The sequence below is a fragment of the Azolla caroliniana genome, unplaced genomic scaffold (assembly GCF_043228905.1).
Source record: "Azolla caroliniana isolate FFs.n. ecotype wild unplaced genomic scaffold, voAzoCaro1.0.p SCAF_65, whole genome shotgun sequence".
In the NCBI taxonomy this organism is placed as follows: Eukaryota; Viridiplantae; Streptophyta; class Polypodiopsida; order Salviniales; family Salviniaceae; genus Azolla; species Azolla caroliniana.
Genome location: NW_028230500.1, coordinates 39614 through 66141, shown reverse-complemented (window position 1 = coordinate 66141; position 26528 = coordinate 39614). Strand labels below are relative to the sequence as shown.

The window sequence follows — 26528 nt, the reverse complement described above, 5'->3', positions numbered from 1 at the left end:
GATATGGGTTCGACTCCCGTTATCCGCAACTGACAAATAGGACAAAGGATGGCTACAGATCATGGCTATGGGAAAACCAAACCCATTTCTACCGAGGGACTGCGGTCAAGCGAAGGCTTACGAATTGGGACGAAGGTTTGGACTGAAGGGAGGAGTTACGTAGCTTAGACTGAAGAGAACAAGCACAGGAAGAAAGGAAGAGCATGCCGTAAAAGCAGCATGGTTGAGGGTCGATCTTGTCTTCCCTTTAACTGGTTCAATTGGCGTGGGAGGGGGCGGACCCCGCCCCGACGTATAGGATAAAAAATGACTTAATTGAAGACAATTTTCCATAACCAAGTTGTTGTTACTTTTAGCCCTCTACATCCCCAGGAGCTGAGCCAACAGATGAATTCTCAGAACAAAATGATAATTCATTCTCGCTCGAGATCAGACTCATCAAACCGTAAGCGGTATGCTTTCGTGGTTGCCTTAATGGGGTTAATTCATTCTCCACAATATTGCATTGCGGACTTTCCTGTAGTCCCATTGGGATAGGGGAGCGCCTCGCGATAGTGCCTGCTACCCTATCCCAGTATCATATTTCCTGCTAGCTGAACTGAGGTCACTAATTGCTTGCGGCGTTGTTGACTTGATTTCGGTTTTGTAGGACGTTAGAAGCGCCTGAGAGCATAGGTTTGATCTAACGTCATCTTCTAGGACAGAGGAGATTTCTGTTAGCTGCGAAAGTTAAAGTTGTTGCAGAAAACTCCCTCCAACTTACCGCCCAGCCGCTCTCTGCGGGTGTGACTGTTTATAACCTCCCAGTGTATCAAGCCCAAATTCCAGGGCTGTGCTGGGCTCTTTTTCTCATCTGGAGCCGCTTTCGCCATCGCAAAGAATGGCAAAGGGACGCATAGTAAGGTGACGAATAATACTGGTTCTTGCTTGATTTCTGGTGCCGCTCTGAAGAGGTGAGAGACAGCAACTAGCATCCTTTCTAGTGGGTATTCTTTTTTCTTTTTTGAATTTTCCTTATTTTACTGGCTTTTCTGCTGGGTTCTCAAGCCTTTTTCGAATGAATGACTATTTTCGTGACCAATTAGCAAAATGGATTTGTGAACCACACGGAATCATTATTTACCAGAATGAGATAAATAACTAACCTATGTAATCCCTCTAGGAGAGTAGAATCCACCAGGAATGCAATAAATATTCATGATCAATTAGCTTCAAATATAGCTATGAAATCTTTACGTGCATTCGGTATAACTAAACTATCTGAAATTTAGCATGTTATCAGTCCTTCGAAATATCTTTACATCTTTAAAAAACGTAGACTAGAATGCCGCCACGTGGATGAATACTTAAAGCGTTCTTCATGTTTCATATGTTCCCAATTGATTAAGAAACCACCAATCCATTTGGAATTGATATGACTTTAATTGGTCCTTCTCGCCATTTTTTTCATTGTGTCATCGTACAAAAGATCAATATTCACCAACAATAAATGGCCCTCCTTACGAATGATAGATCCAATCGCATTACAAGCAATCTTCAAGAATAAAAGTGTTTTTTCCAAATCAATAATAGCCCTTCCGCGTCTAAATCCGTATAAATATCTTTAATAATATGGAGTTGGGGGTCCCTAATAGCCCGAATGTGCGCTTGTATTCGGTAATCTTTAAAAAATGACTTTCTTTTCCTTTTTGGAATAATACTCTTTCTTTCCTTTTTCCATTTCATACGGTAGAGCGGCGCATAATATGCTTTCTTTCTTCGATGTTCAAAATCTATGTATCCGTTTGAAAACTGATAGAACAGTAGCAAATTATTCAAGTGGACTGCAAGCCATGATAAAGTTCAGTTCAGGCAGGGTTTCATAAAAATCTGAGATTGGTTCTTTATAATCATGGCTGTTTAAAAAGAAGTGAAAAGGGGCAAGTAATCCCATATACCAATATAGCGAAAAGTGACCGAAGCATGATGCAGGTTCGGTTGAAAGGAAGAACCCGCTAGCCCGCCCTGAACAAGGGCAAAGCATTCCGTAGGTATATAATCTAATGTGCACTTTCCGCATCCTACAGGACTTGAACCTGTGACCTTCAACTTAGAAGGTTGTTGCTCTATCCGACTGAGCTAAGGATGCTGTGCATTACAAACACTTCTAGGCTTTTCAGTTAAGTCAGGTAAAACTTGCTTGCCTTTTCGCCGAAAAAGCAATAGAAAAAAGTTATGAATACAAGAAAGAAGAAACCGCAACCGCAGCCCTGGATGATTCTTCCTGAAGTAAGTTCTAAAGAATGCCCTAACCAGATTGATTTATCCATTTCACGTAATTCGGTCGGTTACGTGTTTTTCATAGCACCTTTCATGTCGTGCCACATAAAGATGGATTACCTAAAATCAGTTGAATTCCTAAATCATGAAAACAACTTTCACACGACGGCATCAAACGGGGCAAATCATCCATCTAGGAAGAACAGGATGTGGTTCCCAAAGAATGCTTTGACACCAGTGTTTCCTTCCTGTACTCCAGTGTTTTCGGAGCATCCTAATGGTTACACAAAATGGTCAAAACCTTAAAGACTTTGGGATTATTAGAAACGAATACTTCCCACACGTGTTCTCTAGGAGAGATTAGTCTCCCGCGAGTGCCTAAAGAATAGACAATCGACACTTTCTTTTTCAACGAAGGGAGTCCTTCACATTCCCATAGCCCTTTCTCTCTAGCTTTCTCTTGCTATACCGTCGCCGTTGCTGTTCTCAACCCTTTCATAATGTTACGCGGGCAGGAGAGCACTGAGGTAAAGTAACGGACGAGGGGGCACTATGATGGGTGGAAGGGGCGGGCCGGTGATTTTCAAGAGCGGATACCTATCCCTAAACAAGGCACAAACCTTATCGACATACAGGTTCCTACTTGCTTGAAGGCCTATTAGCACAACTTTGTTGAAGATCGCCCAAAGTAGTACCTTCCTATAAATGTCAACGTCCAGTGTTCGCTCAACAATGTTATCCCTAGAATCCTCGAAAATTCATTGTCAGAAGCCCGGAAGACCCCTTGTAAGAACAGGAACCTGCCTTAGGCAAGCTACCACTTCACTTGGCCGGCAAGCTACCTGAATCTGCCGGTTCTTCGTAATGAGGAGAGGCCGGATCTCGATTCGTGCACTTTCCTATTGCCAGGTGGCTTCCTGGCCCTACCACTTTTGTTTTCAAAGGTGCTAGTTTTTTGTTTGTTTTGTTTTTTTGGCTGGCGCTTCAGTCATGAAATGAGTAACGAATAATAATAATATTCCGGCTGCGCGCTGTACTTTTCACTAACGCTTTTCGATGAAGCGGTTCATCGTGGCATGACTCGCCGCTTTCATTAACAGAATGGCTTTCTGCTGCTGCATAGGAGCGCGAAAGCAGCACCCATGTTGGCTGGGCTGGGCTGGGCTGGGCTGGGCTGGCGAAGTCTCAACACCCGTGCGTGCGTGCGTGCGTGCGTGCGTGCGTGCGTGCCCTCTATGAGCTGCAAGTACCTACCCGCATAATTTCCTTTAAGAGACCCTATTACATGACTAGGTCATTCCTTAACAGTGTGTGGAAGGTTAGAGAACCATCCACGAGGACCAGCCCGAAAAGAAAAGCTGCCTCCTGAACAAGTCACCTATAGCGTTGACGTGGACAAGCCCGGGATGCGCCCTCAGAGGCTGACCTGCGGCCGGCGGAAGAAGCGGAAAACCGCTCTTCTTTTCTTTGGCACTCTGGATCCACCTGCTAAACAAGCGGTGCTCCAGAAACCAGCAAATCGCCTACCAAAGATAGACAGGGAAAGCGTGTTCTGAAAGCAGCAGGCAGCACCGATAGCTCAATCGGATAGAGTACCTGGCTTCGAACCAGGTGGTTAGAGGTTCAAGTCCCCTTCGGTGCACACAAACCTTCCTTGAATGTTTCATAGAACGGTGTTGTTCTCCGGGAATTCTCGGTCGGCATGTTGGAGTGTCGGAGCCAAACCTTAATCTCATTTAAGTGGTATGGCGCTGCTAGATGACATTTGGTTCATTATCTTCTTCATACATAGAGGTAGGCAATTTCAGGCGCTACAACCCTACCTTAACCGGGCCACTTCACGTTTGGTTATTATTAACGTGAGAAATCGATAGGACCAAGTAAATTAGCGTACCATTGGTTTGCTGCTTTCTTTGAGGTCCTTTCCAATTCGTTTCTGCAAACTCCTTTCTTTTCACCTAGTGAGAGGAAAGTGCCTTAAGAAGGCATTTCAAGACGAAAGTAGGTTGGTTGTGAGCAGCTGACTATATGCGCCCCTCGCACACTGTCTTAGCATAAACTGCGGGACGGGATTCATCAAATAAATAGGGGCGGCGGCCCGGCCCGGCCCGGCCCGGCCCGGCCGGATGAAGCCGGCCAAAAGGCAGGCACAAGCCAAAGAACGACGATATCGGCCTTCATGCTTGCTTGCTTGCTTGCTTGCTTGCTGCCGTTGTATATCACCGCATGAAGGCCTAGAAATCCACATGAAGCAAGCACGATGAACCGCTTCTTCCGCATGAACCGCCTTCTTGCTTGCTTGCTTGCTTGCTTGCTTGCTTGATGAAGCCGCACGGTTCAACGCCAAGGAATAAAGGCAAAGTAACCGGCCGGCTCGTAAGTAATTATTTAATTTCAGGAGAATAGTTCCAATGGTAGAACAATGGTCTCCAAAACCAAAGGTTAAGGGTTCGAATCCCTTTTCTCCTGATTACCTGGCTTGGTACGAAGAGGTTGCGGGTCTCTTTACCTTGTTTTATCACCGGAATAGTCGAGACGACCTAGAATAGGCCTCTCTCCAAGTCCATACATGTCTATTGCCAGGGTTCTTCCTCATCCATAATACTCTGCTTTCCAGATCTCGAGGATGTTGGAGTAGAACAGGCGGCATATAATTCAAAAGAACCATCGGTATCAGTACCGATGCCGTACATGGTACTATTATGTATGTATGTATGTTAGGATACGCATCAGAGTAAAATGACGTAGCTTCGCCACTATCTAGTTGGATTTCCATTGAAACATTACCAAATTAGATTTTCCGCACCTATTTCTTTCAGAACAGCTAGCCAAGTCAGACCTTGGGCCTATCTCTATAGGTTGGTTTTTCAGATCCCATCACTCCAGGCTCAGTCGATCTTGGATCTTGCTCAATAGATCATATCTTTGGTATCTCACTGCCTGCGGTTCATCGCTGAAGGCGTTTGTTTAACTGTCTGTGCGGGGTCCATCGCTTCGCCTAGTCCTTGCACATGGTAGCACTTGGTTGCACTCATTCCTTCTTCGCATGGCTTAATGCATGCAAGAAGTATCCGTTCCGTAAAGGCAACGTTTCTCCAAGAAAGAAGAGCGAGGCATGCGGCGTTGCCGATGAAAGGCGGCGATGCCTTCCAAGCCGAGTGAGAAGAATGACTCAGACAAGAAGGCTATGAATGAGCAATGCTTTGAATGCCGCCTTAGGATCCTGGAGTAAAAGGATTCGAACCTTTGCGTGTCGGTATCAAAAACCGATGCCTTACCGCTTGGCTATACTCCATACAGTGGTAACCAAGGAAGAGAAGCAAAGCTCAGAGAACGGAATTTGCTTGCTGGGCGCAGCAAAGTAGTGAAAGACTGGCGAGTTAGGTATGGCAAGTAAATAGGCTTAGTAGGGCTCGAACCTACAATATTACCGTTATGAGCGGTACGTTTCAACCAATTAAACTATAAGCCCACTGCTGGCTGGCTGGCTGGCTGTTAGCCCTCTCAAGTAATGGAGTCGATGGATCTGTTGAGGGCAAAGCAGCCATATTTTTCTCCTTGAAAGATTAAGGACATAAACTTTTCAAATAGCTACACCTGGTTCTGGACCGATTGATGTGGATACAGAAGAGCAGGATGTGCTACCCATCATGGATAGCATAGTTCGAGCAACACTGAACTGAAAGGTATGACTGAAGTGTAATCGTTTTGTTGGCAGGCAAATAGACGACATATTCCTAGGGGGTTTTTTACCGATGCAGCACGCACGAAAAAATCGACTCGACTTTTCTTCGATGATTTAGACAGAGATTTCACCACCTACCACGAGTGGAATGGCAAGGTTCTGCCAGGACACCCAGCGGCAAGACAACCGTGAAAGGAAAGGCAGGGCCAAAGGATTATCATCCATCTCAGCCAGCGCGGAAAGAAAAGAAAAGAAGAGCTCTGCTTGCTCTTTTTGACAATAATTTCGCTACTCCAGTCATGGGCAGCATTATTACATGCATAGGGCGGACCCGAGCTCTTTTCGCTGCAGTTTTCCCTACGGCTTTCCTCCCCTCCTTTGGAAGTGTCAGCTAACTCCTGGAATCCCCCTTTCCCTCCTTCTAAGAAAACCATGCTCGGTTAGATCAGTGTGGACTGATGTTTCGTTCCACTGCTGCTGGAAAAGCCGCCAAATTCGTCACTGACTGGAGAGCGGGAACGACTCACTATCTCGTCTTATTCTCAGAGGCGAGAATGCTCTCAAATGGCTAACGGTGCTTTCAACTAAAGTTCCATTTCTTAACACAGCGAGGCTTATACTGTTTATTCGTACGACAATGCGCGACGCTCCACTATCCCATTGAAAAAGGATTCCGCAATCATTTACGTACTTAAACGCAGACTGAGTAATAGTAATTCATGCCATTCCTCGGGCTCAGACCACAGAGCTTCCTAGGAACTGGGAAAATGCTATAAATCTGTTTAAATAGCTTCGCTTTTTGCCCTAAAAGTCGCTCTGAAAATGTCACTTAGAGTGTTTTGACTAAGGGAAACAAAACCCACTAGACGAACAGCTACTAATATTTCCTCATTATATATTATTATTCATTCCAAACTCAAAACGCTAGAAATTGAAATAGCAAATAAAATCAATTCGCGCGTAAATCGTACTTATATTCTGTTGCTCTTCCTTGTCTGTTCTCGATATTCATGGCAGTTTCTTGGCCTTCATGCAGGCAAGCAAAAGGGCGGGCGCCACCAGCATGCATTTCTGGACTCGTGCCCGAAGAAAAGAAGCGGGCGGTAAGAAGCGGTTTTCATCATCCGGCGGGAGTGAAAAGAAAAGTTAGGTCGGGAGGTAGTGCACGCTCGCTGGTCCTGATATCAAAATTCTCGCCTTCGTGCCGTGTGTGTCTGGTTTCAATGAATTCCGCATGAAGGGGTGCGTGCGCGCAGGCAACAAGCCTGCCCTGGCAATTCCGGCCATAATCTGCGTGCGGTTTTCATCATCATGAAGGCCTTCATGATGAAAAAGGGGTTGGCGGGTTTGATGAACCGGTTGGTTTTCATCCGGATGAACCGGTTGGTTTTCATCCGGATGAACCGGCGGGTTAGCTTGCCCGTGAGGGCAGGCAGCTCTTTGTCCGCACGTATGTCGCCCGGGGAACCGGGCGGGGGATCTGCTGGATTTCTATCTAATGTGCCAATCTGTATACGAATGGAGACGATCGGACTTGAACCGATAACTTCATACTTGCAAAACATGCGTTCTACCGATTGAACTACGCCCCCATCCTCGTTCCATATGCAACACGTATCATATGGGCAAACACTGCTTGCTTGCTTGCTTGCTTGCTTGCTTGCTTGCTTGCTTGCTGCGGGAGGAGCTATTGTTTATACGTGCGTGCGTGCGTGCGTGCGTGCGTGCCCCCCTTTCTTCTTTTTACAGAGTTTAGGCTTTATCTAAGACATCCCGTCCTGTCGAAACTATGTCATACATAAAGGTGTGTCGTTGGCAGGTTCACTTTTGGTTTACCACTTCGATCGTATCGGCGCTAGAGAGAAGTCGCTTTCTCGAGAGCCGGCTACCTCATCATCTTGAAACTTCATTCCGCTCCTCTGGCCGCCTTACCCTGTTCTCTGCAAGAACCCCAAGGAGACGGGTTGTTGATTGCGCTTGCTTGATTGGCACCTCTAGTACGACACATCTTTCAGAATACGAGCGAATGCTCGGATCAGTAGATTCGAGCTCCTTATTCAGGAGTTGAGAAGTACGCAGGGCGGGCCTGCCGCTCGGCTATGACCTCGTTTCTTGAGCTAGAGGGGAATTTCACGAAATGGGTTGGCAAGAGCAGCAGACAGCAACTCGTATCACTCTCGTAATTCAGAGAAGAGAAAATGGGATTCGAACCCTCAACTTTTGCTCTTAGAGATCATTATTCCGGGAACCACTCTCCCAAACTAAATAGTTATTTCCCTACGTAGGAAAGTTCCAATGCGGGGTCTGGATCCAGTCGAGGCGCCGAGAGCCGCAGGCGTACCGCGTATTCTATTTACCAGTTTCTCCGGAAGGTCATGTCTGGGAACTTTGACTTGATAGTGTAGTGTGACGAGGCGAGAATTCTCGCTTTCCAAGAGAGAGTTGGTCAAACCCAACCCTAATTGCTCGGATAGCAACCAATGCACATTGCTGAGTGATAAGGTGGTTTTCCATGCTTGCTGCGAAGAGGCTTGCTTTCCTGAAAAAGCCGCTGTATACAGTGATTCTCAGACCACGCAGTATCAAAAGCTCTATCAGATATGTATAAGAAGACCCTGTTTGAGTCATTGGGTCATCCGCTGGTTCATCCTGAGTTCCTGTTCAAGAACCTTATAGCGGAGCTATATTCTCACTGTACGACAATAGAACCCTAGCGCTACTAAAGACCATCAAGGTGGTAGATGACATTAAGATGCAGTATAGTATTATGCGGGTACATCGAAACAGCAGCAGAGCCAAGGGAGTATCTTGAAAAGCAGCTGGGCTTCAAGGCCCCTAAAGAAGAGATATATAACGCGTATCATTGGGTGCCGCAAGAAAAGAAAAGAAAAGAAAAGAAGGGGATCCTATTCCTTCCTGTTGAGCACTCCTTTTTCTTGAAGAAGTGGAAAGAGAGGTTGTCCCCCCATTGTAGGAGCGAAGAAAGCTAGTAATTTTCACGCACGAAGGAAAGTCCTAGTAGATCACTACAATGTCGTAGTGACATCTTTGTGTGGGTTTGTAATCGATAAAGTGTACGGTAATTTCGATTACTTTAAACAAGCCATAAATCTTAAGATGAAACAGTGCTGCTTTCAAATTACATGTAGCGACGACAGAGCCGCTGGAGAGGAGAGGAGAGGAGAGGAGAGGAGAGGAGAAAACTATGCGTTGACATAAATTAGAAATCACTATTAAAATATTTTCGTGGTCTTATCTACCACTTAGGGATCCTTCAGGCCGGCCGGAGTTCACTATACTCCGGTCACCTATTATTTTCTTTCGAGAACCAGTCCAAGCAACCTAGATATGTTTGCTATTAATTGCTGTAGTTTATTTGATCTTCAATTTTGTTGGTTGTTGGGCATAAGTACAATACCCACGCCGAAAGTTCACGCTAACTTGCGTCCTGGACATATCGTCACGTGCTGAGATATTAAAAGAAGAGTCGGATATTGAATCATTCGGCCCTTTCTTGTGCAATCTGTCGTCTTGGCAGGATGGAGGCCTTGGACCTAGTATTTGAAAGTTTAAGGCTGTTTATTCTGTCTTTTCAGACATCATTAGGGCACTGGAAAGGGTAGTACTTGATATACGCCAGATACCGATGGTTACTGGTTCCAGTCCTCGGCTGTTCCAGACTTCGGGGCCTAATGCCTAAGGAGGACTTGGTTCACTAGCTTTTCTTCAGGAAAATCTGGTTAGCTCGTCGAAAGACGCTAGGGGGCTCATGTCGCTACTTTTTGAACCTAGAAGCTGGTGGCCAGGTAGTTGCGAGCTGTTACGGCCGTCGGAATCTTTTTCTGACTTTTTGATTCGTAACGCCTTAAATCTCTAAATTTAGTTTAAGGAAGAAGAAGAAGAAGAAGAAGAAGAGGTTGGGCAGAAAGCAGCTTGAGCCTGTTGGTTTTTAGCTATTCGGCGTACAAATAGGCAGTGCGTGGATAGAATTGTTGTCAAAGGACTTCAACAACAACAAGGTGCCTCGATCTCCGGAATGCCCTTATTTATTATAGGGCGTAAATAGAATAAATAGGTGGGAAACTCTCCCAGCAGCCCAGGCAAGGATCTCTCTCTCTTTTCCTAGTACCGTTATTTCCCTTCAGGTAAGGTATTCCAGAGGTATTCCGTTAGAAAGACAATCCATTTTTTATGTGATGTGACACATGATTTTTCTCATTAATTATGAAACACTCGATTCCTCTGTTATTACTTCATTTCCCACGACTATCTGTCATATTTCCCTTGATTACAAACCTATTCTTTGCTTAGCATTTAAGAGAATGTGAGATACCACCTTTCAATACAATAATTGTACAGGTTAGAGTATAAGGACAAAAATCATTTACCAATGTAGGTAAAGTGACCGCCTCAAATCAAAAAGGTATGATGATGAAACTTACTAAAATTATTTACCAAAAAAGAAACCACCATGTAATGTAAGGTGCGATACGTAACGGCAGACGGCGTTGCAACGAACCAATAAGCTAAGCGTGGCAGATTTGTTTGCAATATAGAAAAGAACGGTTTGGTGACGAAACCAAACCGTTTCTCTTTCCATGTCAATGAAGGTTTATTGCATCATTCAAATGAATACGAATCGGGATTATAGGGACATAAGCTTATAAAATAACTACACCTGATTCTAAACCAGTTGATGCAAATACGATCGAAAGAAGAGCGAGATGTGCTAATAGCAAGATACCCCTCATGGATAGCATGGTCCGAGCAAAGCCACTCGAAATCTTGACTGAACTATAACCAGCCATCATATTAGCAAATAAACATATTCCTAAGCTTAGTGCACGAAAACGATAGAGGATTAACTCCGAAAATACTGGGAAAGGCGCTAACGGTGGAGGTACACCCGGCAGTAATAAGAGACTGAAAGGATGAGGCCCATGTGTTTAAGACCCCACTACGATAGTTCCAAGAGAAAGAGAGAATAGAGAACCCAAAATAATAATAGAATGACTTATTACCATAAAACTATAAAGTACCATACCTTACAAATTACGAAATAATGGAAAGGTAAAAGTAACGAGGATCGGGAGAGAAGACTATTATTTCGAAACGCCACTAATTTATTCGTTCACTAGATTGGGCACGAAATCATAAGTCATCTCCACTAGGGATTACCAAGCATTCAGTACTAAGTGTCCTCCATTCGAGGTCACCAAGTGAACTAGGAGCGGGATTAAACTGGTAGTGGGTGACATAGATGGAGAGGAATTGATAAATAAAAGATACGGATTTCCTATATGGATGGAAATCGATAGAATAATGGCAGGTTATTCCGGTAGACTGTAAGCCGTGATGAATTGAAGGGTTTTGTTCCAACATGCATGAAAGAGGGTTGTTCTTAACGTTTATCAATTTTTCGGACTAGCTCTGTTGAAGAGCTCGTATGAGAGTTGGCTCAACCTAGCCCCAACAATGGCAGAATATTTCCGAGATGTCAACGAGCAAGCTGTACCTTTATTCATTGACAACATCTTCCGCTTCGCCCAAAATCGCGGAATCAGAAGTCTCTGCTTTCTTTTTGGCAGGTAGAATGCCGATGAAAACCGCTTCTTCGGCCGTCAAGCAAGCAAGCAAGCAAGCAAGCAAGCAAGCCGTGGGTTATCAACTGGTTCTTCCCGGCCGGCCAGGTCTCTATAGGAAAGAATTCCAGATCAATAACTTCCATTCAAGCGCACCTGCGGATGATCTGACTGACCTAGCCCCCGCTACAACCATTTGCACACCTAGATGCTACTACTGCGCCGCTTTCGAGAAGATTAGCAGAAGAATATCTATGCGGCCCATTCATTCGTCTTCATGAGGCGGTGAGGGCCAAAAAAAAAGCCAAGACAGCTTCGGAGCGAACTCTGTTACCAGAGCCGAGAACAGCTTTAGACAATTCCGTCAGGCACCACGAAGGGCTGGCTTGAGAAGTATCGCAAGACTTGACTTTCTGCGCCCTACTCTCAATGAGTCAAACTCTCCGTATCCATTACTCTTTTACAATCGATTATTTGATAGATCTGGAATGTGATGAGATACACTCTAATCATCTCATAGGACCGCCCCGATGAAAACCAGCAGACCTAATCACCTTACGATGGTTAGCGGAATTCTCTCTCGGTAAATTGGGTCAATGAGACCATCGGCGTTCGTTTCAGAATCGGATAGTTACACGTCCCACATCCACTAGTCGCCGGGCCACCGAACATTGCTTCAACCATAAGGCAGCCAGAAAATTGGACCTTTAGTTTAGTTAGGTTTTCATCGCTTTCCGCACGCCTGGTAGAAAGCGGGTCGACCTTCCCCCCATTTACTTTATTTCATAGAAGCAATAGCGGCATGTATAGTGCTCGGTCTATCTAATTTGTATCGGAACGAAAGCAGCAGCAATGAACCGCTTCATCCGCGAGTCTTCCATCGACAAAGGACTGGCTCTGGCTCACGACGAATGCAAGCTGGAAAACACGGAACTCGGTACTTGGTTAGTGAAACCATGCATGAAAAATCAAGTTACCTACTACTGGATTCGAACCAATGACTTTCGCCGTATGAAAGCGATACTCTAACCCCTGAGTTAAGTAGGTTGGGCAGTTTCATAGCAGCCAGCCCGTTTCATCGAGCCTCGGAAGTCAAGGCGGCCATTCTATCTACAAGATTTTCTGTCAATTCCTGCAGACTGTTCAAGGAAACTCGTGGGGTGGGTTCCTGCTTTCCCTCAATGCCGAGCTGCTCTTTACGGCCCGGTAAGAATTCAATAAATTGAGTAGTTGCACCTGCTGGTATAATAAGATATCCGTCTGAACTCCTACATCAATACCATCCATGTCGGTCTGGGTCGCAACATCAATAACATCATCCACACCTTGATCCTTACTACCTTTCTCAAGAGGTTGGTTGTCGGCAACGTCGTTGTCAGAGGCCTATCAAGTGACATTATTTCATTGACTACTTTTTTCCGCCGCTAACGGCCAACGAAAGAAAGAACTGCCATAAATATCAAGAACAGACCTTGTGTTGGCAAAGAAAGCCAACGCAAGTCCCTCTAATGCTGCTTTGAAGGCATTTTCTTGAAACCTATCTTAGTTGACGAAACGAAGCCGTATATCCTTCGTCTCCTAGCTAAAATCTTTGGAATCATCATATTACTTTTACCAGGAGTAGTCTTTCCAGTGTCAGTCGAACGTAAAGTCATGGCTTCCATGTAACGTTGAAAGGGTCTTAATGTGGTGGGATCATCTGGGTTGTTATAACTCTTAGCGGATGGTTTGAAATCAATTTTAAAAGAACCTATTCCACCTCCAAGTGCTAATTTCTTTCTTTCTGTAATGGTTCTGGTAATTACATCTACGGTGCGCCGTGCGAGGCTCGTTTTCTTTCCGGAAGAATACCCTTCTACAACCAACATAGATGTTTGACTTGGAAGTATATACGGCGGGCCAATACAACATCTTGGGCTAATAATCCATCGAGTTCGCGAGCAGTTAGTCGGAAAGGGGCGAAGCCGGGCAAAGCGGTTTCCCCGGTCCCCGAAGGAAGGACGGCTTAGCCCTCCTCGGTGGTGTCTCTCAGCTGATGCGAGAAAGGTTAGATTGACTCACTTGGTACGTACCTACTGCCTGAGTAAGGGCTACGTATCCCGAACAGAATACGTCAGTATGTGTGTGGCGGAGTAATCCAGGGCCCAGTTTGGGCGAAAGCCTTGACTTCCACATGAAGCGGTCAAGGTTGCCGGACAGCCAGCCACAAGTAATTCCAGCATAGGAACTGACTTAAACAATCGAGCAGGTGCGCAAAGACCTGTAACCATTGGGTGCTCTGACGGGGCGAAGCAGGGAAGTGCGTAGCGCTTACTCCGTCCTCGAAAGGCAAAGACACGAAAAGAGAGCAACCACGGGAAGTAACCGCTTCGCATTGTCTAGTAAACGATGCGCGGTCTCAGAGGTCGCATAGTAGCGAGGGAGGAATGCCAGAAACCTGGCCGAGCCGCGAAGGCAACTAGTCAGAACAAACCTTAGTTCAACGCGGCCAGTACGTATGCGGCCGGCCGGCGTTGAGAATAAGGAACAATTCTTCGAAACGGAAGGGACGGCAATACTCTCAGCAAGCAAGCAAGCAAGCAAGCAAGCAAGCAAGCAATTAAGGTGTTCCGAGTGAGAGCTGTATGACAAAAGATTGCCACGTACGGTTTGGAGGGCAGCATTGACTGACCCCTATTTAAGTTTGGTTGCTCGGGCTGTTACACTTTCTGATTATGGTATGGTATTGTCGGATCCAAATGTAGGTACATTCTATCTATTTGCTATATCTTCTCCAGGGGTTTATGGGATTATTACAGTGGGTCGGTCTAGTAGGGCGGCCGTTCAGTCACCTGTGGTACTAAAGCAGCCAGCCCGGCCCGCCCATGTGGTCAAATTGTTTGTAGTGTGGAATGATCTGCTCTATACAGGGTGTAGGGCTCTTCGACAGAACTAGTAATAGGCTTGACTCGCGATTTGAAGGGTAGGGGGGGTTCTTGTGTAGGAGGCTAAAAGGGGATAGGGATACGTTCAAAGAAGTTCAGGAAGAAAGGAAGAGCATGCCGTAAAAGCATGGTTGAAGGTCGATCCTGTCTTCCCAGGGAGTACCTAACAACACCATGTGGAAGAACCAACCTTGTGGATCAGGATGAGGTGCCGTCCTAGCGAATTGAAGTCTCCTTGGGTAGCCAACGACCTACAGTTATCCTTGTACCTCTGTGCCGAGCGAACGACTGTACGCTGTCTTGTTTTCTGCCAGCTGGGATTGCTTGCCGGCCAGATCGGATTGGAGCAACCATTGCATGAAGGCACATTACCCATCCTCTTGGGGACAAGAGACTGAACGACATCCCGATTTACTGCATTCCAGGACATCTGGGATGAGAGCCGTAGGTGATACCGGCGAAACCCAGCCAGATTTTGTTCTGGCAGGTAGTCAGAGGACTCATAGTACCCGCCCCGAAAGGGGCCCCTCACGCACGCACGGGGAAGACGCTAGTTTTCAGGGAAGAGGAAAGTCTTTATTTCTTTTTCCACGTTGTTTTCTTCTAGCAGCAGGAAAGGAGTCTGGATGTCTGCCTAGCTTCGGCAGATTCTACTCAACGCAATCTGCAAACTCGAATCCCCGAAACCTGACTCAATGCGGAATAGAATTGATCGTCGTTTGGTGGATCTCCAGCAAGCAGTTTTAACTAAAAGAACAGGACATACCACAAAATTCAGAGAGAGAACACGAAGCGATCGATCTGCTTACCGAGGGCTAAGGCTAGACCGCAGGACCTGGATTTATGACGTCCGGCCCGCTCCTCTCGAGTCCTGCCTGCTGGGAACGAACCACGAGGACGACCGCCAAGAACGGGCGTACTCGAGGGGGGCCAGAACCAAGCCCAAACGGGACGGAAGGGTACGGAGCGAGGTATTATAAAGCATTGCTTTATGGCGGCCGAAGAAAAGAAAAGAAAAGAAAAGAAGCGGTTTTCATCATCATGCATGAAGGCGCGCGCGCGCGCCGGTTCATCATGAAGGCGCTGAGTCAGAATTTTCCACTCCGCTAAACTAAAGAGGACGACAGAGAAGCAGGAGACGACGAACCCCTGCAACTACGTCGGACCTCTCGGAGTGAAAAAGAAAGCCAGATGGTGGTAGACTATCACGTACGGCTTTGCCCTCCCCGCCAACCACGTGTCAATGTGCCTCTACGGAAGGAACATCGACGGGCGGGTTTCCCGGGCGATCTAAAGCAAGTTGTTGGGGTAGAGAGCCGTATGCGCGGCGACGTGCTCGTATGGTTCGGAGAGGACTCAGCGTACACTGATCCTGTTGATTGGTGGAAAAGCAGCTTCACTCCTTATTCCAAATATGCTTTTTCAGGAGTATCATGATTTGCCGTCTAAATGGTTTTGTACGAAGTATCTATTGGTCCTATTATCATTACTGCACTAATTTGTGTAGGTTTTTGTAATTTTAGTGAGATTGTCATAGCGTAAGAGCAGATATGGTTTCGCATTCTCTTGTTCTCCGTATTGATTCTGTTTTCTATCTTTCGCTCAGTAGAAACTAATCGAGCTCCGTCTGATCTACTAGAAGTAGAAGTTGAATCAGTCGTGGGCTATAATGCGGAATATCTTTTAATGGGATTTGCTCCCTCTCTTTCGGGAGAATATGCTAATACGATCTTAATGAGGTGCGGAGCCTTGCATCCGACATTCGTTGGGCTTCCGCTCCCTGCAGGAGCCAGCGTCCCCTCAAGGGCTTTGTGCAGTAAACTCCTCCGGGCGACGATCTGAAGACTAGTAGGTCCCGCGAAGCTTTCGAAGAGGGGTAGCCTGGTGTGTAAGCACAGCAATGAACCGCGAACCCGTCGGACGACCTATCTAAGATTAGGAGGATATCTCAGGTGGTTATCCCGCAACTCTTCCCCAGACCTATACTATCGAATGCTCATATGGGAAAGTGCGCTCTTAGGTCTGGAACCAGGGAGGGTTGCTCCGAGAAATCCCTTCTCGTTTCCTCCAGGGGGTGCGGACACACTTGCACGGATTACAGGTGACGGCTACAAAGATGGCGGGGAAGGAAACAGTACCCGACATCCAGGGATGAATGTAAACTCATTGGACAGGGGTAATCATTCTGGTCCTGGGAGAGAAGACTCACCAACAACAGTGGTAGACACTAGTCTGAAAGGCTAGCAAAACAGAATCACCGAGACAACGGCAGCCCCATGTACTCCTGTTGCGGACGAGAGACTGCTTGCTTGCTTGCTTGCTACTGGCGTCCCATGAGCAAATTGAGTCTGAACCAGGCGACTTAACCCCCAGCGAAGAGGGATTTCTGCTGAAAACTTGTTCGTTACGTTACGTTAAAGGGGATCTTTTTGGAATGGTCGGAGAAAGACTCGCTGCGCCTCTTGTCAGGCGCCTTGCTCGAGCCCGCGGGAGAAGTGATGGTACTGTTTATTTCCAAAAATTCGTTCTCGGAGTCAGAAGGTAAAGCACCGTATCTCACAGCTCCCTACTAACGCTCCGCTATCAATTCCAAGTTAGAGGAGGGAGGAGTACCCTGGTCTGGTAGCCAACCCACTTTAATGCTATCGCATTCTCTCTGCTGGGTTAAAACCTAAAGAAAGTGTGCTTATCAGCAGCAAGCACAAACCCGGTTGGTTGTTTTCAGCTGCCCTTTCTGTAGGTTGAGTGGCTTCAATCTCTCCCCCCGGCAGGCAGGCAGGCAGGCAGGCAGGAACTTTCTCGCTCGGCCTTTGACCACCTACCTCTCATTGTTCTCCTGGGGACTCACTCACTTTAGAGATTTTTCTCCGTCTATGCGGGCTCTAAGCCGATGAACCGGTTCATCATGAAGGCCTTCATGATGAAAAAGGGGTTGGCGGGTTTGATGAACCGCCTTGTAGGCCAGCCTGAACTGTAAGTCGATCCCACTCTGCTGCTGCTGTGCCAACCACCACCGAGACATCCATGCGAGAGAGAGATCGGATTCGAAGACCTAAACGTTGCATTGGTTGGAGAAGAGGAAACTCAATATTCCCGGGACGGAGCCGTATGACGCGAGAGTGTCACGTACGGTTCTTTGAGAAGGGTGTGGATACACCTATTGGGCTAAGGGCCACAGAGCCGCGCCCTCACTCTCCTAGTCTATGTACACCGCCTTTCCCGGGAGGTTGGCCATCCATTTTAGATCTTCCTAGTTTCCAGGGAATTCCGGGCTCAATCTGGTTTGGCACAAAGGTTATTTTCTTTCCGTTCGTATATATATGGGTTTGCGCAGCATTTCTATGACATTGTTATGATTAACCAATGAGACTTGGACGGAAAGTCTTCCCGCCTTTATCATTAGCTCGGGTAGTTTCTGTATTCGGCGTTCCAGTAGCCTTTGACTGGCTACCTCAATGAATTGAGCATACTGTGATGTTGAACGTCATAATTAATGGGGTTCTGGTCGGAAGAAAACGGCGTCCAGACCCCTCTCACGCACGCCCGCCGATGGAAATTTCGTAAACAGAATGCCGCCTTGCGATCGTCCGATCGATGCTTCTTCGAGGGTGAGAGCACCGACCGGGAAAATAAAAGGAGGAAAGAACCGATACCCCAGCTACTACGGCGCGCGCCTCCCAGATCACAACAATATCTTCTTCTTTTGCTAGGCTTACGGCAGACGCCCTCGGCATAATCGCAATGGACGGCCCTAGGTACGGTAGTGGCGAGTCCAGGTTGCTTGACCTAAACGATTTACCGCCAACCGAAAGGTAATCGTTCGGTTATGTCAAGGGGTGAGTGCTGTGTCAAGCGGGCGGATGCATGATGAACGCTTTTCGGGGCCGCACGCAGAAGGAAAAACACAGATTGCGAAATACGCCTACCATAAATTAATTGCTTCGTCATTGTAGAAGGGCAAAACGTCACAAAACATGTACTTGAGCTTCGAATTAATGTCTCTAAAAGTTTGGGGTACGCCCGCGTGTTTCGACAAGAACACTAAAAAAACCTAATCTGGCTTTATGCAAGATAGCCAAGGCACGTTCAAGCAATTGAAGGAATATCATTGCTCACATCTTTGGCGAGGGTTATAATTCATAGGAGCATCCTGCGGTTACGGCTAGAGGAGGTAGAGTGAAAGATTCGTTAGGTGTGAATTATCATCGTATTCGAGGAGTTAAAGATTCGTAGGGAATCCCGGATTGAAGATGAGGCAGACTAAAACATGGTACAGAGAAACCTAAGAATTCGATACGAATAAAAAGGTCAAATCAGGGAATGGTTGCTTTTCTCGCTCATCGCCTTCAGACCGGTTTAATTTTTCGGGAAGACTTTCAGAATGACCGGCGGAAACTTTTGGAACGGAAAGCCATCCGCTTCGATCCCATTGCAAATATTTCTGCGCCCATCTAGCAGGGCTTTTGTCACCCAGACCCAAGGGAGGCCGTGAAGGAAGCACATACAGCTGCTCGGAGAGATTAAGCTACATCTGGGGAGTGGATAATAAACAAAAAAGATTAATCAAGAAATTAGTCCACTTTTGTATGATTGATGGTAAAAGAACAAAATCTCGTGTTATTGTTTCCTAAACTTCTTCTCGTCTTTCCTGAACTGAACCCGATGTTCATGTTATCACACTCCTGGCTAACGCCATAGAGAATGTCAAGCCTACTCGCGAAATCAAGAAAGTGAGAATCGCAGGGACTACTCGTAATGTACTCAAGATTATTGCCAAAGAACGTTAAGAAACCTTAGCTTTTCGTCGGATCATGGAAGCAGCTGTCAAATGACGTACTATGAGCAGAAATAGCCAGAGCTTGGATTAATGTTCATCTGCTGAGATACCGGATGCTTATCAAAGAAAGGGAAATGTTCGTAAAAGAAGGGATGATCTTCATAAACCGGCAGAGGCCAATAGAAGTTTCGCGCATTATAGGTGGCGGTGAACCATTGAAAACATGTAATGAGCTGGGGTCAAGAGCTGTTAGACACTTTAGCAGCACACACCCTACATCGCAGAATCGAGTAATTGGTAATCCATCGTTCGAATGCTTAATGATTCTAATATTGACAATGAGACCTGCCAAAAAAAAAGAAAGCGAGAATTCGATTCTGGTGTGAATTTGGTGCTACGTGAATTTAATGAAGAAAGTTCGCACTCCCTTCCCTACTGATAATTGGGGGCATCTGAGCCCGCCCCTCGGACATGGGGGCACAAAAGCAGCACAAAAAGCACTATACCCTCCCTGTCTAACTTGTTAAAAAACAACGGAGTAAGTCTTTGCCGGCATTGTTAAGTCATTGGAAAAAGACACCTAACAACAATGAAGATTCGTTTCCAGAGAGTTTATTCACCGTTGCTCCTGGAGAATACTCTGCAAACAACAAACCGTGCGTGCCCTTTCAAGGTTAATCTCAACGATGAAGCGGCTAGCTCGACTCCATCGATCCTGTGTACAATGTCTCAGATTACAGGCCTTCGCTGTGGCGGAACTTGATGACCTGGACTGCGAAGAGCCCTATAGTGACGGCGATAGCGAAGCAGAGGTTGAAGAATTTCTTTTGCCTGCTTCTAACTTTATTATCAAGAATAATGTTCTGGCGGTCAGCGTTAGATAAATCTCATAAGAAATATATTCAAATAGGAATTTGTACGTTCAAACCGTGCGTGTGCCAATTGCTCGAAGAAGCAAAGGTTAAGCTTGAAGCCGAAGAAAAGAGAGGTAAGGAAAGATTAATGATAAGCGATGGATTGGGCCAAACAAATTCGGCGGATTTCTTGAGAAGGAAGGAATACTTGCAAAAAATGATCGAACAATTTGTTGACGAGAGATCAATCTATAATAACTCGCTGGACCTTTTTGATTGATAAGCTGACCAACAAAAGGCAAACCAACATGCAGGATAGGTTTATTGCGCACTTCAAGAAAGATAAAGAACTAATAGACATTTTAACGTCCTTCGATGTATATACGATTGAAATACTTACGATATTTTAGAATCTTTATTGTTAGATTGTTTATTAATAGGGATTGCCTCTTTTCCAGAGTCTAAATTATTATTATTAAAATCTTTACCGTCAGATTGTTTATCAACAGAGATTGACCCAGACTCAGATTTTCTTGAGTCTGAATTAATCGAAAAACAAAATAGCCACGGCCTTTACCATTAAACTTACATTATAACACTTTTTTTTCAATTTCAATATCTCATTTTCTAATGCTATTGTATGACAGCAGAAAAATTGCGGTATAAATGAAAATATTATTAATACAAAGAAAACCTTGTTTTCTTCTTTGATCAAACAAACTCATATCTTTAAATAATAAACGAATTCTAGTTTGAATAGAATCTAAAGCTACTTTTGCTTTCATTCACCAAAAGCAGCTGCTTTGGTTGCGTTGGTTGTTAACCATTTTAAGAGAGTGTATAAGGACCTACCACTCTATACGGCGGTGTACGATTGCTTCATATCAAACTACAAAGTATCTTCACTATTACCAGATCTATATAAATCAACCCTGTTCGGGTCTTTAGGTTGTCCGATGGCAACCAAAGCGTCTTTCTATTGTTCCCCGAACCATTCGAACTCTTTTACCAGATTCTTGGCAGTCCCTTTCCCAAAGAAAGTTGGGAAGTGCAGTCTCTGCAGGCAGGCAGTTAGCCCCTCGGGTCGTTCAGTCTCGAAGGTATGGTTCGGGCTTCGTTCGTTTCTTGTGACCAGATTCATTGGTTCGAGGCTACGTACGTTGGATCGGGTTCGGGCCCTAAAATATGTGATTGGGTAATTACGATGGCTCGTATACACGTTCGAGGATCACTCTCCAGGCGACGGAGGACTGCTTAGTGATTGAAGGGAGAGAAGAAACCCATTTGATTTCTCACTAGAGGCCTAATGATTGCATAACTCTGAGGTTCCAACTGCTACGGATAGAGGGATTTGAACCCCCACGACTGAGTAAGGTCACCAGAACCTAAACCTGGCATGTCTACCAATTCCATCATATCCGCACATCGATTCTTATTTCGAAACCACCCTTTTTCACTGCTAACTGGATAGAGCTAAGAACGCCAATGGCTCGGATGGCGTAGCAATTAGAGGAAACTGAAACACCACCCCGTATTTTTCGATTCTCCCGCAAGCAAGCAAGCAAGCAAGCAAGCAAGCAAACGCGCGACTTGCTCAATGGAGCCCGCTTACGACGATCCCTTTTAACCTCTCAGGCTCTTATAGAAGGCTTATAGAATGCCTATATGCTTTCCAAATCAAGTTAGGGTGATGGGAAAGTGGGAATGCTAACTTATGACCATACTCACGGATGGAGAGGGATTCGAACCCCCGGTATCTCTCCGAATACTTCGGTTTTCAAGACCGACTCTTTAAACCGCTCAGACATCCATCCCTTTCCCGACAAGATCACGAGCCATCAATAATCAACGGGAAAGCGTGCCAAGCTTTCAGGTCTTTGTAAATCGCACGCAACGCCTTCAGAAAACAAATAGGTTGTACCGCAGGGCCTCCTCTTTGGCCCCTCCGACCAGAAAGGTTAAGCGTGGTAATTGATCATTCTATTTTAGATTGATAGGAACTAAGGCGTCCTAATAACCAAGTTTACAACCATGGGCAATAACGGACTCGAACCGCTGACTCCCTCGGTGTAAACGAGGCGCTCTACCAACTGAGCTAATTACCCGGAGTGCCGGCGATACTTCGGAGTCTCGCCGGCTCTGTTTTCTGTAGGTCACATAGAAATTTATCCATTCTTTCTACGGCCACGTCAATCCGCTTCTTTTCTTGTTGGGCCGCGCCGCAATTGTCTAGCTTCTGCTACCAACTCCCCCATCGGGCCGTCTGACTTTACCGTAGCCGATAAGTAGCGTTAATCGTCTTCATCGCGCTGATGAAGCAGCGGGTTCATCCACCACCTTGGTTCTTCCCCGCAAGCAACTTCCGCCGTATTATCCATAGCTGTTCATCAAGAAGGCCTAGAGTTAGTTTTCCGATAAGATTCAAGCTACAATTTCAAACAGCACCTTTTCTTCATGAAGCGCAAGAAAACTGCACTGCGGAAGAAGAAGAAGCGGTAAAAAGTGTAATATAAATGGCTACCAAAGTTCTTCTTTTGAACTTTCAAGAAGGCCTGAATATTCATGGATTATTATACGATAATCTTTAATGCGGCTCAGATTGCGGAAAGAATTGAATGCTGGAATTTCGAAATTCCGTTGGTAAAATTCAGAAGGATCATGCAAGAAGGCAATATCATCTTCTGGCCATAATCTGCGAATCCAGCAAAGCAAAGCAAAGCAGCACTTTTCTTTTCACTTTAAACCGAGCCGGCGGCAATCTTGATGAATCACTGGCAAGAAGATGCTTTGCACTTTTCTTTCCACTTTAAAGCAGCAATCTTTTCACTCGGAAATGGCAAAAGAGCTTGGAAGAAGAATAGGCTAGGGACGGAGTCGAACCGTCATTCCAGGATTTGCAGTCCAATACATTGCCATTATGTTACCCAGCCAGCAGAACGTTTTTCCCGCTTAAATGAAGAGAGGCGGGACTCTCATTTAAGGGGGGTGACCTTAGGCCACCCTTTGAAATAATCTAAAGCCTTACAATCAATTTCTGCGATGCCATAAAATGTGAACCAACGACAACGATTTTGGGCAAAATAAGAATTAGTGATTGAAAAAGACCCGCAGCTTGCTTGTGAAGCCGACCAGCGTACTGCCAACACGACTTGTTTATGCCTATTAAAGAACCTTTTAATGCTAATTCACAGAAAACTATACGAAGCATACAAAATAACTAATATACGAAACGGAAGCGACCGATGGAAATACGTCAGTTTCTTACTCATGTAAATAAACTATTTCTTGCTGCTGTTGGTGCTTAGGAAGAGACTGCTGGTTAGGGGGCGGCTTTCGATTCAATGGTGCTTTTTCTTTTCTGAAACTAGCGCAGCACGAATCTCTTCTTTTACCGCAATATTACGCTTTATTGGGTTCGTGTTCAGAATTCTGGATGTCCTACTTCTGCAGAATGTCTCATTTCTGCTTCTGCGAAACTTTAGACCTTTGTTTCCAAATTTCCCACTTCTGCTTTTATTCTTGTGGAACCTAAATTTTCTACTTTTGTAAAATTTCTTCTTTTTGTGGAACCTCTCACTCTCATTTTTGCGAAAGGGACTCCTGAAAAGGAAAGCCACGAACCCTGCAGTAACTGCGGCATACCCACCCTTCATTAAATTGAAAATCAACCCTTTGACCTTGTCGCGGTCACGCCAAATCTTGGTTAGTTCAATCCGAACTATTTTCTTGTTCAATGGTTTTGACAAAATAATTTCCGGTTTACGTGGTTCTGGCAAAATAATTTTTGGTTCACGAAGCTCTTCCACTTTTTCCAGATTCGAATCTTCGATCCCAACAGAATTAAACTTTGCTTACTTGGTGATTGGCGCTCTTGCTGTCACTTCATGTTTTAAAAGGATTACAGGAGTTTTCAGTCCTGTATTCACCAAGATCATATTCTGCGGGTGTAACAGTTTGATTAAACCTCTGTCCCCATCATGACTTTTGTCCCTGTATTATAATGGTTTCACTGAATATTATAGAGCGCCTTCACGTAGTAAAGTGGGACTAGAATTATACAGTTAACCTAAGCCGCACCATTACTGCTGGGGCTTGGCTCCCGAACCGTGCATGAGCTATAGGCCTCACACGGCTCTTCCCGTCATGCTGGCATCTCCTCCCCGTATTTAGCTATGACGGAAGGCGTTTCGAGTTATGGTATGATTTCACTCCAAATTGCAGGCAGGCAGGCAGGCAGGCAGGCAGGCAGTTAGGACGGTGATTTAACGCGAGTTTGAATACCTTACGTATGATTCGCTGTCATCTACGATCCAATTTGAAGAAGTTAATGGGTCCCCGTGTCAGCTCTGGAGCTTGGTGAAGAATCCTATTTCCAAGAGCATACAGCCTGGCGGGCCTTCCGTTTCCGGAGCTTCATGGGCGTTGCCCCGTTCCCCAACCAGATGCTTGGATGTGAGCTATACTCCGTAAGGGATGCCGCGAGCGTAGATGGTCTGTCTCAGACAGAAGAGCCATCGATAACTTACTTTTCTCGGGCGTCAAGGGATGCTCAATGACAATCCCCAAGTTGTCACTGCCTTGCTCCCTCCCGCTATTACGATAACGAGTCCCGTGGTCAGCACCGTCGATTGGGCCACGAAGCTTACACTCATTCATTGTTCGTCCTGCGCCCCGGGCCTTTTGCTTTTGCAGTTTCGAAGGTAGCCGCCCTTCCATCAAGGCCTGGGAGTCAACTGAACATCTCAGCTACTGGCGGAAAAGATCGGCGATCTCTTTTTGTCCGCTTTTGGTTGAAGTTCACGTTATTAATAGCGTGAGCCGTTTTGCAGATATTGCTTAGGGCTAACAGATCACACTGGGGAATAATTAACCAAAGCTCGTTCTGCTTTCTCTTATTCTTGTTCTGTTTCTCGTTTCGAGGTCTGTTTCTAATATCTATGGGAGTTTGTGAGAGGTCCCTCAGGTGAAAGCAGCTTACATGGGAATGAAAGGGATCCTCTTAGCGGCATCTCTAGTAAGAGATGAAGCTAGGAGGTGGGCTGTCTAGTCCCTTAGCCTTCACCGAACCCATTATGCTCAGATGCATACAAAGGCTTATGGTTCCTGGCGAACTTAACACCCGAGGCCAAACCTCGCCTCGAATGTAGGAGCTGCTATAAGTCACTTTATATAGAGACCTTCTTTCAGGGATCAAAAGGCCCCCACGACTCAAGCAGTTGGATGGTTGGATGGGGTGTTCTAAGACCTTTTTCATAGCGTCATACTACCCATACACGATTCCAAATCGGAATCTTTCCCGTCGCTACCGTCTTCGGTGGGTTAGGGGAGGTGGAGATCGGGCTCGGAAAAGATCCAGAACAGGGTCTCCTCTAATCAATCCCGAACAAGTTCTCGAAGCTGTAATCTTACGTAATGTCGTGTGATCAATTCAAGAACCGCTTCTGTTCTGCGCCGATAATCTCAGGATCGCCGCACATTGTTTCTAGTTCGGAGAGAGACACGATCGCCTCTCCTTTCTCCAAAATCGATAGATACTGCCCCCGTAACCTCAGAGGCGAATTTTGCCATATACCCAACCCTAACCATGGGAAGGTTTCAGAACTGAGCAAACCAAGGTTCCCATCCCAAGGCGGCAGAGGTAAAACACCTGCTTGCTTGCTTGCTTGCTTGCTGGGGATGTTAGAACCAACCAGTGCCGATGAACCGGTTCATCATGAAGGCCGGCCCGGCCCGGCCGTTTTCACGCATGAGGAGAAAGGTAGCCTTCTACCGCCCGCCGCCGAGAGAGCACCTCACGCGAAACCCGCTCCGCAACAACAAAGTCGAGCTAATTCGCCGAAGGCCTCTCGGAACTCAGAGAATCTGCAGAACAAGGGAACGGTCTGAGAAGTCACCTTAGCACTGCTGACGAGAGAGAATGATACCGAGGAAAGGAAAGGAAAGGAAAGGAAAGGAAAGGAAACATTTCTCCCTTTCCAGGAGAATCGGGGGGCGGGCAGATTCCAAGCTAACGACCGAGATGAAGGAAAATAAAAATGGGAAAGGGTAGTAAGTGGGAAACAGGAGGAATGGATGATGATGGAACGGTGATGTATCAGATAAGGTGGACCAGCGCTGATAGACAACGGAGAGTAGAACCTGAACCCGACTCTATCGTTGGGTATTCGACCCCTGAACCTTTGGCCGGGTACTCATCTAATGCATTCCGAAAAATACAGTAGGAATTGGACCTACCGAGCACCGTATAGAATCGTAAAAGGAAGACAACTAGGTGATTCGTCGAGCCCCAACCGGCCGGATCCCCTGCCCTTGATGTTATAAGCCCACCTTCAAAGCAAAGCTGGCCCGCTGAACCCCACAACGTCAGGCTTTTCAACCAGTCAAGTTTCCATTGACCTGCATTCTGCTTGGGGAAGGGCAAGGCCCATACCTTGTTGTCATAAGCCC

The 26528-nt window shown here is 46.0% G+C and overlaps 1 long non-coding RNA gene and 4 other non-coding genes across 5 annotated transcripts; all 5 read right to left on the bottom strand.

Moving 5' to 3' along the window:
* Window positions 1-989: 989 nt before the first annotated feature.
* LOC147849439 (uncharacterized) lies at window positions 990-5601 on the bottom strand. Its single transcript, XR_015531782.1, has 2 exons — window positions 3452-5601; window positions 990-3418 (listed from the first exon to the last, which is right to left on the bottom strand). It is a non-coding gene; the product is annotated as an uncharacterized LOC147849439 (long non-coding RNA).
* TRNAR-UCU (transfer RNA arginine (anticodon UCU)) lies at window positions 2055-2128 on the bottom strand. Its single transcript has one exon. It is a non-coding gene; the product is annotated as a tRNA-Arg (tRNA).
* A 1862-nt stretch (window positions 5602-7463) lies between the features above and the next one.
* Window positions 7464-7536, bottom strand: TRNAA-UGC (transfer RNA alanine (anticodon UGC)). The gene has a single exon. It is a non-coding gene; the product is annotated as a tRNA-Ala (tRNA).
* A 14272-nt stretch (window positions 7537-21808) lies between these two features.
* On the bottom strand, window positions 21809-21895 carry TRNAS-UGA (transfer RNA serine (anticodon UGA)). Its single transcript has one exon. It is a non-coding gene; the product is annotated as a tRNA-Ser (tRNA).
* A 218-nt stretch (window positions 21896-22113) lies between these two features.
* TRNAV-UAC (transfer RNA valine (anticodon UAC)) lies at window positions 22114-22186 on the bottom strand. Its single transcript has one exon. It is a non-coding gene; the product is annotated as a tRNA-Val (tRNA).
* Between the last annotated feature and the right edge of the window lie 4342 nt (window positions 22187-26528).